Here is a 10,912-nt window from a genome sequence, read left to right as displayed (position 1 = left end):
GCGCTGACCCAGAGCCGAGGCCGTGTCTGCCCCTCACCCCCCAGCAGCGAGCAGGCTGGGGGGCACCAGCAGCTGGGAGGGGGCACGGCCGCGACAGCTGACCCCGGCTGGCCAAAGGGACATTCCGTACCGTATGGCGCCATGCTCAGCGGGTAGAGCTGGGGAAGGAGGAGGAAGGGGGCACGTTGGGTGTGATGGCGTTCATCTTCCCCAGTCACGGTTACCTGTGCTGGAGCCCTGCTCTCCTGGGGGCGGCTGGACCTGCCCGCCTTGGTTTGCTTTGTTTGCATGGGTGGCTTTTTCTTTACCTGTTCAACTGTCTTTACCTCAGCGCACTGGTTTTCTTACTTTTATCCTTCTGATTGTCTTCCACATCTCAATGGAGAAGAGTGAGCAAGTGTCTGTGTGCTGCTTTAGTTGCCTACCAATCTTAAAACAGCCACCTGCAAATGTGAAAGACCAGGAATGAGCTATTGAAATGTAGCTAAGCTAAATAACTCCCAGAGCTACATGGAAACTGAGCAGAGTTCTTGAAGGTAAAACTTAGACTTCAACACTTAAAGCTAGGGGCAGGCTTCCAAACACAGAGTTTTTAGAGCATATGAAGATCGATTCAATTGAAAGCCAGCTTAAAAGCCTCAGCTAGAGAATTGGTAATATCACATATTGAAGACAGTTGGAAAGCCTAAAGATACAGCTGCAGGTACTCACTTGCGGTTATGGAGTGGCAGTTTAAAAGGCCTTTCACCACATTTTTTCTTTCTTTAGCACACCTGTGCTTAACTTTTGAAGTTAAATATCATGGCCACTCTGATTCAGAGACAGAGGGATTATATTCTGTAAAACTCTTTTAAGAAAAGTCTCCCAGAAATTCATTAAGATCTCTTCTGAAAACTGGATCTGATGTAGATTCTGTGCTTAGAGCAATTCTATAAAACTGAATCTCTAAATCAGGGGTCCTCAAACTTTTTAAACAGGGGGCAGGCATGCAGATGAAGTGGCTGGCAGTCATCTGCAGCTGCTTGGTTTCCCCCCCACACCAAACCCCGGTGGGAGGGGGGGGCAGGGGGGTTCTGTAAATACCAGGGGCCAGATCCAGCCCGTGGGTCGTAGTTTGAGGACCCCTGCTCTAAAGACCGTAGTAATGAAAAACATGGGAGGAAGATATATGAGGAGCAAATCTAAGCTGTACTTGCTTCTTTACTGAGCAAAAAGTAAGAGTTAGAGATGATGCTCTGTTGGGAGGCAAGACAAAATGTTGTCTAAGTCTGGAAACAAAGATACCTCGAGGTCACCACCACAGCAAGTCTAACCTTGTGCCCTGAGAAACAGCGAAAATATGTCAGTGCCATTTTGCCGTTGTTTTTACAATGCAACAATACGTATCACTGATGCTGGTGCTATGCAAAAGAGTTCAAAGATAATGCAAGTCTAAAGAGTGAATCTTTTATGTATACAATTGAACTAATTGCCAGTACACTGCTTTCATGCACCAGACTCTTTGTCCCTCTGGTTTATAAGAGTCTCACACACTAAAGTATCTTTTTGTTTCAGTACTCAGAGACAGACTCCAACAGTGCTTTTTTACTTAGGTTACCTGGTTATTATAACCATGTCACCTCAGCAATGTTTTAAAACAAAAGGCATTTTTTTTAAAAAAAAAGCTTTAGATTGAAGGCATTTACATAATTTTACCAATATTTTAATAACTTCCCCATAAACAAAAAATTTCCTACCACCTCCCTAAAAATTACCAACAGAAAAAACAGATCAGATGACCCAAAACCTAAGAAGTAAAAAGAAACGGTAGAGCTCTCAATATAGAACAGAGGCCCAGCTTTCCTGAACCTCACAAGTATTTGAGTCTTTTTAATGAATGTCAAGACTATTTGACACAGATACTGTCAGAGACTAGTAATTTTAACAGTTTGCAATATTACCAATTTAAAAACTTTTTTTTCTGCAAGGAATATCCTACTAAATAATTCTAACTTAAAAATGAATTCACTCTAAAACTTTTCTTATAAGCAGAAAAAGAATCCTAATATTCCTAGACTGCCTTTGCTGTTGCAAAAAAGACTTACTTGCTATCACTGGGATAAATGTTGCAAATGATTCTAAATCTGTGAAGTATATGTATCTTCCTATGTGGTTATGGAAATAGAAGTGGTACAGAAGTGTTCTTGCTATAATAAACCAAAAGAGGGGTTTTTTTTTCAGTTGCTTTCTTCTCTGAGGAAAATGGTGGAAATGTTAGAAGTATCAGAATATCAATGCATTCAGATTCCTTTTGTTGCCCAGAGAAACTTATTATCCAAACAGAAAATCTCTATATTCATAGTTTAAAACACACATTTTATTTCTGTTCAGTTCTTGGCAGATCCGAGTAGGTTCTTGCATAAATTTCCAGGGTGAATAAAACTCTGTTTACAGTTCTGGCTGCTGTCTATTGTGCAGTAAAATAGCAAAACCTCTGTGCCACACCAAATGACATTCATTGAAATGAAAACCCAAGCAAGCAGGCTCCACTGGCTGATGAAATGGTACCCTATGTCTTAGAAAGTTTCATTCAAACACATGATGGCAGTGATTTACTTATTGTGAAATTAATCTTACCTAAAATGTCTAATGCTATCTAATACTGACCTAATCACAGTCTTTTTATCATAGAAAAATCAAACACATCATTAATATTTCTGCTTAGATGGCTTGGTTACAGCATCTGTTATTGTATATTTAAAAACTAGAGAACATTTTGGCAGGGAGCAGAATGCGAACGACATCTGGACTGTGCAAAATACTTAGGAGTCTTGCAGCAATGGCAGGAGCCTCCAGAACTGTTAGGTGTCTGTCTTTCAAAGGCTTACATTAAATGCTATATACGATGCGTTCTGCCTGTACTGCTTCTGCATATGACTTCTCAGGCTACAGCAATGCTGAATGGAGCTGAGATACCCTACTGGTGGCCGAATGATTGGGAAGGAATATCATACTAGTTCATACAGGCTTGTGAAGGCCAAATCTCAGATCTTCTCAGGATCTTGGTGTCTTGGATCTTGACACTGTTTCCTACAGTGGTTTTCATGGACTTGCTCTCATAACGAAAGGCCAACACCAGAACTTTTAGCTATTAACACCTATACTAGCGGCTTCAAGTGTGCATGACAAGAAGATGAAAAGCATGTTGAAGTTCCACAGCTGTCTGGAGTGACAGTTTTCTGAAAGTCAGGTTTTATCTTCTGTTCATAGCCTGCAATAAATAACAGCAATAACAACATTGTACATCTTCATTAATACCAACACCAACCATTGCTAATACAAAACCGAGCAGTTGCTAGACCTGTAACAGCCTAGAAAGGCATAGCAGCTTGATCCTGTATCACTAAGTTCTTTCCAATGCATAATGACACCATCAGGCTGTTAGAGCAGAGTCTTTGCATCACCCATGAAGTCTGGAGTCTTCGATAATTAACCCAGAACTTCTAGTGTGTGACTAGTGATAAGGCTGCATTTGCAATACTCAGTACACTTCCCTTTTGTATACTTCCTCTGCAGTTGCTATGTCAAGAATCTTTAATAAATTTCTGCACTACCACAGAAATATTCAAAATTATCTCTGAAGAGCTGTCCCACTCCAACAGCTGTCCAATAGCTGGACTTCATTGAAAACAAGCTAATATCACTTAGAAAGAAAGTGAGCTGAGCAAGTTGTTGGTTGATAAGCCATTAAGTGCTGCACATAGTGATGCTCAGTTAGAGTGTGGTAGAGGTATCTGTTGTCCTAAGTGCATTGCAGACTAGCTCATTGGAAATCAGAACCTTTACTCTATTAAGAAGCCCATATACAGAAGCCTACCCTGTCTTTCTGGATCCACCAAGTACAAGCATCAATATGCATAAAATGGATATATTAACCTAGGCTTGATATGTGCTAGAAAATGCCACATGTATAGGAGGAAGGATGATTTACCTATCTTTAAGGTCTTGCACCACACATTGAGGTACATAACACGCATGAGAGCAGCCAAATCAAAAGCAACTGGTCAATCCAAATTGAGTTGCAAATGTGTTCTTCTTACAGAAAAAATGAATTTAACTTTTCATGTGTTATAATTCCCCAAGACTAAAAAGTTGAAGGTCACCCTCTGCTTCACAGGACATATTCTATGTTTGTTATGTACAGAGAGGGATCAGTGAGGGAACAACTTTCCATCTGTATACCATTCTTTCCTTATAGCCCTTATTCTTAATTTACTCTTTGGAGAGGTTCACTTTAATGTGTGTTCATGTAATATTGAGAGGAAAGGAAAACTAATGAGACCAATTTCTCTTTTCTTTCTTTAGCTCTGTACCTTGTTTTCCCTCATCCCTATGTTAATATGGCAGGTATAGCTTTCCAGAGTATTTTCTCAGGCTTGATATTATATCTGGTTTCCAAAGGTGTACCAGCTTATTAAAATTAAAAAGAAACAAATATAAAACTACCACAGCATTGTTGCTGCTAGGAAATCAACATTGCCTATCAGAAGTGACCATCTTAATTAAATAAGGATTTTCATTAATTCTGTGAAAACTGGCTTTTTAGTCTGTTTTTATTTGTTATCACATATCTGTCCTTCCCTTTAAATATTATTTAGCTTTGGTATTCTGAGCTTTTTCCATTAATATATATTTAAGATTTAATTAGTTGTACAGAGTTTACATCTTGCTAAGAATTATATCTGCACAGTATGTCTTATGAACTTTTAAAAAATGTCTATAGATTTTAAACATGAAAATAAAACTAGCACTTTAACTTTTGTAGAAATTGTCGATTTCCTGATTTTCTGAATTTGATTTGGAGAGTCAAATAACAAACATTTAGTAGGTTTCCCTTTACCCTAATTAATATATGCATCCTATTAAAAGTTACAAAGACTTTAAAATCTTTTATGAACTTTAAATTAGAACATATCTTTATTTTATGTTCCAAAGCAGCATTCAAAGGATTGCTGAAGGTGCACCGCTATAACCGCATTTTCATTTGAAAGAGAAGTAAAACTTCAGTAAAGTTCAAAAAGGTAAGGACACTTTAGACCAGAGACTTCACTGTTCATACTGCTGCATAACCTACCAGTAAACTGAATGCTAAGTATAATGAATTGACATGTTAAAGGCCAGTTTTCTCCTGAGATCAAAAACGGACAAAATGCATCGCATAGTCAAGACCGCTTCCTTTCCTTGATATAGAGGGAAACATGCACAAATGTTGCAGGCCAGTGCAGAAGAATTAGAAAAAAAAACCCTGTAGATTTTCGTAAATGTCACTATGACAGAATAATAACCACAGAGAGCAAAATTATTTCTGTATTTGCACCCATTGTTCCATTGTAACAAATGGCATATTCCAAGTAAGGAAATCACATTTTGACACACAGGATATTAATGTATTTCTTGAAATTAAATTATAACCTCAGACTGATTTTGGCAGGGTCTACAGAAAATAAGGATTACAGATACAGATTGTTACTCATACAGTACATGTGTTTCTACATGTATGTAGATGCATGAGTATTGTACATACAATATTTTGGACTTTAAAAGTAAACATTTTAATTATCAGTGGTTGTAACTGGGTTGTCCTAGCTCATGGGAGTATTTAGAGACAAGCAAGAGGCAGTAAAAAATATTTTCAAGACTCTAGAAAAGTGACTGAAAAAAAGATATTAACCTTGATCTTACAAAATAAGATACAAAAATACATAAACTCCTGTTTAGGGCTCTTTCACTGAAGAACGTAAACAAAAAAATATCACAAATATTGTTCAAGTCTCATGGAAAAGTATCTTTTGTCAAACAAATCTGGCAACTATGTTGATAGAGCATCTTTGGACTCCTCTAAGGCTTTTGCAATTGTGTCACATGGCATTTTTAATTTCCTGTAATGCAAAGTTTTTAATCAAGAGGGCACACATTAGATGAATTAAAAATGGGCTTATTGGCAGATATCAATGAGCAGGGCTGTTCCAAGCAAGGTCCCCTGAGAGAGATTTCTGGTCCAACAGTATTCAGTACATTCTTACAAACAATCTAGATGATGATATAAAATCTTAGCTGATTAAATTTGCATATGACAGAAAGATTGGTGGGATAGTAAATAAAAAGAAGGGCATTTTACTGTTAGAATTTAATCTAAATCACTTGGTCCAATTGTCAGAATCTAACGAAGTGCAGGTACAGATTAATGCACTTTGCAATAAAGAACCACAGGTTATACTACCTACGAGATAAGAATTACCTTAGAAAGCAGTAACTCATATAAGATTTGGAGGTCACCTTTTAAGGCTGCTTCACCATGAGCTCTCAGATGTTGTGGCAGGCATCACTGGAACAAAATCCCTTGGGCACAATTTAGCAGCTTTAACCTTAAACAACAATATAATTGTGGTAATTAATATGGGAATAGCTTGCAAAGGATGGAAACAGAACAAATGTAAATTTATGGCAAGATGATGTAACTTTCTAAGTAAAATATATAGGTTTCAAATAATTTTAGTTTCAACAATGAACTTGTTTATTCAGCTACCACTGCGATCCCTGGCAGACTAGTCCATGATCACTCTGGAAGATCCATTTGAATCAATCTTCTTACACCCTTTTGCTCTTTTATGGCTAAAGAAGTCTTTTTGCTCATGACCAGTGAAGATACCTATACATCTTACACACAAAATATATAAAATAGATGTTGTGCAAATCTGTCCATGCATGGGTGTGCATATATACTTATGTATAGACATACCCACATATCCCAGCACGTTATTATTACAACATTTTTTTTTTTTTTACAACTATGATATTTTTATACGTTCTTGAGTCAGGAAATATGCATTCTTGAAATACCTTCATTTAGATACTCTACTACCCAAACTGCAAATAGAATGAAGATATTTTTTTCCTTCTAGCAGATAATAGTCAAGAATGAATTTCAGAGTGAACTCCTATGTAATGTACGTGTGGCGAATTAGAACTCTTGTGAAACTTCGGGTCCTGTTTTTTCATGCAGTATGCAGACTATTATAAATAAGCAGCTTTCAGACTAAACCTGCTCTACTGATTTCACAGTAGTTCTGTAGTTTCACAGTCAGTAATACAAACAATTTTACTTCTTCAAAGTGAAATATCAGCAAAAAACATGCAGTTATAATAAAGGTCTGTCCTTTTCTGTTTGTTTAGGACCTTCGGGTGGTGGAAAAAGCACATTGTGGAATCCATGTCACCCTTCCAAGCAGCTAATGCCGTGAAGCGCATGTGGGGTCTTGGAGAAGTTAAATGGGAAAGAAGGAAGGAGATGTTATTCCACTCAATTGTACTACAGTTAAATCAGTTTATATATCAGAAAACCTACTGATGAATTCTGCAGGTCAGAGTCTAACACATGATGCTTTCAGCTGTGTTATAATAATGCATTAGAAATAGGTAGTAAAAAACTGTGAACCAGGAACTAGGAATTTGCAAGCCAGAACTTCTATCCATCTCTGCAAGGTGTTACACTTTAAGGTACGTGCTATGCATTACAGACTGCTATTATTTTAGAGAATATTTTACTTTTGATTTTTTAAGTCTTGTTATCATTGCTATTTTGGTTTAAAAGAGTAGGACCGGGTGTTTGATTTTTTTGTTTTCTACCAGTACACTCTCTATGTGATTGAGAACAACCAATTAACTCATGTTAATTAATGATTGAATATGCAATTTTTACTTCAGGAACATGACCAAAAATTATATCGGAGCCACATTAGCAAAAAAATCTTCAATATAAAAATCTGTGTATCTCACAAAGAGGTGAAAGCTTTAGAGTTTTATTTGAATATCTTGCATTTTTCTGAAAAGAGAAAAACCCCATGAATACATTTGTTTCTTGGGACTTTGTGAGAATGTGTAAGCAAGCAACTGATGTCTCAGTTCAATTTTTGCTCTGTGTGCTACAGAATTCTATAATAAATACCATAAGCTGTCAAGTTTATTTCATCCATTTATAAGATTATATGTTGGTTTATTTTTTTTCTCTGGAAAGGTAGATGGGCAAATTATACTAAAGCGATACCTGACTGTCATCCAGTAAACCCACTCTTCTAGTTATGTAGTTCACTTTTCTTTTACCTCTTTGAATGAGTTTCAATGTCTAATAAAACTTTATTTACTGAGAGTGCCAAAAAATGAATCAATAAATTTATTGAGCAAGATCTGAAATAGAAATGTCAAAGATGAATAAATTTTAGCACAGTGTTTACTTTATAATTGTATTTTTTTCATGGAATTCAATTCTCCTGAAGACCTTGAAGCATAACAGCAGCTAAAAATGCAGAGTACCCAAGAAGACAAACTGTAAAAAAGTTAACCTAGTTCTAGACCAATAAATAAAGGCAAATATTGTGAATGTTGTATTTAATAAATACAGCATTTACTGTATTACAGTCTTAATTCTAGTCAGTTCAACTCTGTCCATACCTTCCTGGAAGAACTTTTTTTTCTTTTGATTTTTATAGCCAAATCATTAAGCCTGAATAGACTCCTTGCCCCTGTATGGCCTGAGTTTCTGTAGTGCATTTCACTTGTATTGTGCCATAGGCAGTAAAAGCCAAAGCTGGAACATAATGCCTTTAGCCAAAGCTAAAAAAAAAAAAGTGTGTTTTATATTCTGCTATGAGACCATCATAAAATCATTCCATTCTTGGTGATTTTGAAGAAATAATGGTTTCTGAGACACAGGCAGACGTATTTTCACTCCCTATTTTAACCACAAAACCACCCACTTAATTGGATATAAGCAAATTATCACTTCTACCTTCTTTTTCCTTCTGATGAAGGAAAAAGTTGTGGTTTGTTCCTTCATCATACTTACTACATTATCATCTGGGATTTCTCTGCACACATACTACATGCTACACACCATAAGCACGTGCTTTTCCAGACATTCCAGATTTACAAAGACTCAAAATCTCCCTCAACAGCAGCAGGAAGGATATGTATGAACCTTTGCCTTTGTCACCAGTGTCTGTAATACTGCTGCTGTAATTATAGTGAGATCTAGACACATTTGAGTCAGCAACTAAGTAAACCTGTCAAATATAATGCTTGAGGCTGTAGCCTTCACTGGACTTTGATGCTTTCAGAAGTCATCTAGCAAAAAATTAGTGTAGGTAGATTTGCATTGCACAAATCATGGTGATGACTGCAGTATAGACACAATTTGTTACTGTTCAGTGCTTTTTACATGGTCTTAGTCTCAATAATTCCCATTACACTGCCCACATACTAAGTGTAAGCTACGATTCATGAACTCTCAGCTGCAAAAAAATCCCAGTCTCAAAATAAGTGTTTGACAGCTTGTAAGATAGACAGCATTGAAAATATGTTATCTGACCCTCCAGTTCTTCTTGCTTTTTTGGTCCAAAAAGATGAAATATTAGAAAATTAAATAGGAGTATTGAAGGATCTTTCATACAGACAATGAAATTTTATCCTTGACTGAATTTTGTGAGGGTGATAATTAAAATATAGCTTACAAAATATTTAAGCATACATTTCAAATCACACACATGACAAAAGGAAGTCTTTGACTTCTATCATGAGAAAAATCTCAGATGCATTCCCAAGCTACCTTTTTCACTGGGGTACAAATACATCTATAAAGAAAGTTATAGATACGTACAGTACTGTGTTATCACTTATCAGCCTTACCAGGTTTTGCCTTTTAGAATAAGGCCCACCTAGAATCAACAACAAAATAAACATGATAAAACTAACACAATTTAATTTCCAGTTGCTTTAACAAAGAAAATTATATCTCCTTTAAGGAGTGAGGGGAACACGATGGAATTTTTATGCAAGATTACTTGAAATAAGCAAAATACAGGGTTTATTCTTTGTAGAGATTTATGCCATTACATATATATAAGTGCTGAAAGATGATGAATAATTAAGTAGTATAAATTTTACAATGGTCTGCAAAAAAATATTAGGTAATCCCTTTGCCTGCTGCTTCTAATATGGGCCTATCAACTTCTCAAGTATTTCAGCTGAAGCACTGGGAAAAACAGATAAAATCCTTACAAAAATAGGAGGACTGGCTTTTTGTCAGCTCTGTGGCTTCCTGTCTTAGTCCGAAATGTAAAACTGAGTAAACTTCAATAATTTGGCATAAACTTGTGACACAATTCTTAAGACAGTTATTCTAGAGCAGCTAATATTTTTTATTCTAATGAATCAATACTCTTTTTCCAAGTATGTTTTAATTGTATTATGATCTTCTTGTCTTGTGCTGGTTTTGGCTGGGCTAGACTTAATTTTCTTCCCAGTGGCCAGTTCGAGGCCATGTTCTGGATCTGTGCTGGAGCCAGCGCTGGTGGCTCAGGGAGGTGCTGGTGGCTGCTGAGCAGCGCTGACCCAGAGCCGAGGCCGTGTCTGCCCCTCACCCCCCAGCAGCGAGCAGGCTGGGGGGCACCAGCAGCTGGGAGGGGGCACGGCCGCGACAGCTGACCCTGGCTGGCCAAAGGGACATTCCGTACCGTATGGCGCCATGCTCAGCGGGTAGAGCTGGGGAAGGAGGAGGAAGGGGGCACGTTGGCCGTGATGGCGTTTGCCTTCCCCAGTCACGGTTACCTGTGCTGGAGCCCTGCTCTCCTGGGGGCCGCTGGACCTGCCCGCCTTGGTTTGCTTTGTTTGCATGGGTGGCTTTTTCTTTACCTGTTCAACTGTCTTTACCTCAGCGCACTGGTTTTCTTACTTTTATCCTTCTGATTGTCTTCCACATCTCAATGGAGAAGAGTGAGCAAGTGTCTGTGTGCTGCTTTAGTTGCTAGCTGGCGTTAGACCACAGCAATAACAGCATACGGTCTGCTATGAATTGCTTCGACTACTTGCACTAATTCAC

The sequence above is a fragment of the Falco rusticolus genome, chromosome 1 (genome assembly GCF_015220075.1).
Source record: "Falco rusticolus isolate bFalRus1 chromosome 1, bFalRus1.pri, whole genome shotgun sequence".
Lineage (NCBI taxonomy): Eukaryota > Metazoa > Chordata > Aves > Falconiformes > Falconidae > Falco > Falco rusticolus.
Note: the sequence above shows the minus strand (reverse complement) of the source record.